Consider the following 458-nt stretch of genomic DNA (forward strand, 5'->3'; position numbering starts at 1 on the left):
TGTTTAGCCCAGTGTGCTGAACCAGCTAAATCTTTGAATTCAATCCACCTGGTCCAGATCCTGTTTTAACTCATTGAAAGTTCCAGTTAAATATTTTCATAATTTCTTTTTTCTTGTGCCTTTCCATAGCTCCTCTGAATTATTTTCACCATTACTACATGGCCTCTGCTCTGACCCTAGCTATGCACAAACATTTTTACCTAACAATTCTAAGGGCGCTATGTCAGACAGGGACATGCATTACAAAATAACAAACTTGGAACCTCTAATTTATCCTTATTACACTATACTCGCTAAACATTCCATTATCCTATCGTCCTAAAACATACAACAAACTCACATCATTCCATATAATCTTTCCTGGCTTGGCAGTCAAGCTCAAGATCATACAAGATTTTTTTTTCATGAAAGGTTTTGTACATCTTTTTATTTACAGCAATAACGCAAGTGAATGCACT

This window comes from Scyliorhinus torazame, chromosome 5 (assembly GCF_047496885.1).
Source record: "Scyliorhinus torazame isolate Kashiwa2021f chromosome 5, sScyTor2.1, whole genome shotgun sequence".
NCBI classification, from domain to species: domain Eukaryota; kingdom Metazoa; phylum Chordata; class Chondrichthyes; order Carcharhiniformes; family Scyliorhinidae; genus Scyliorhinus; species Scyliorhinus torazame.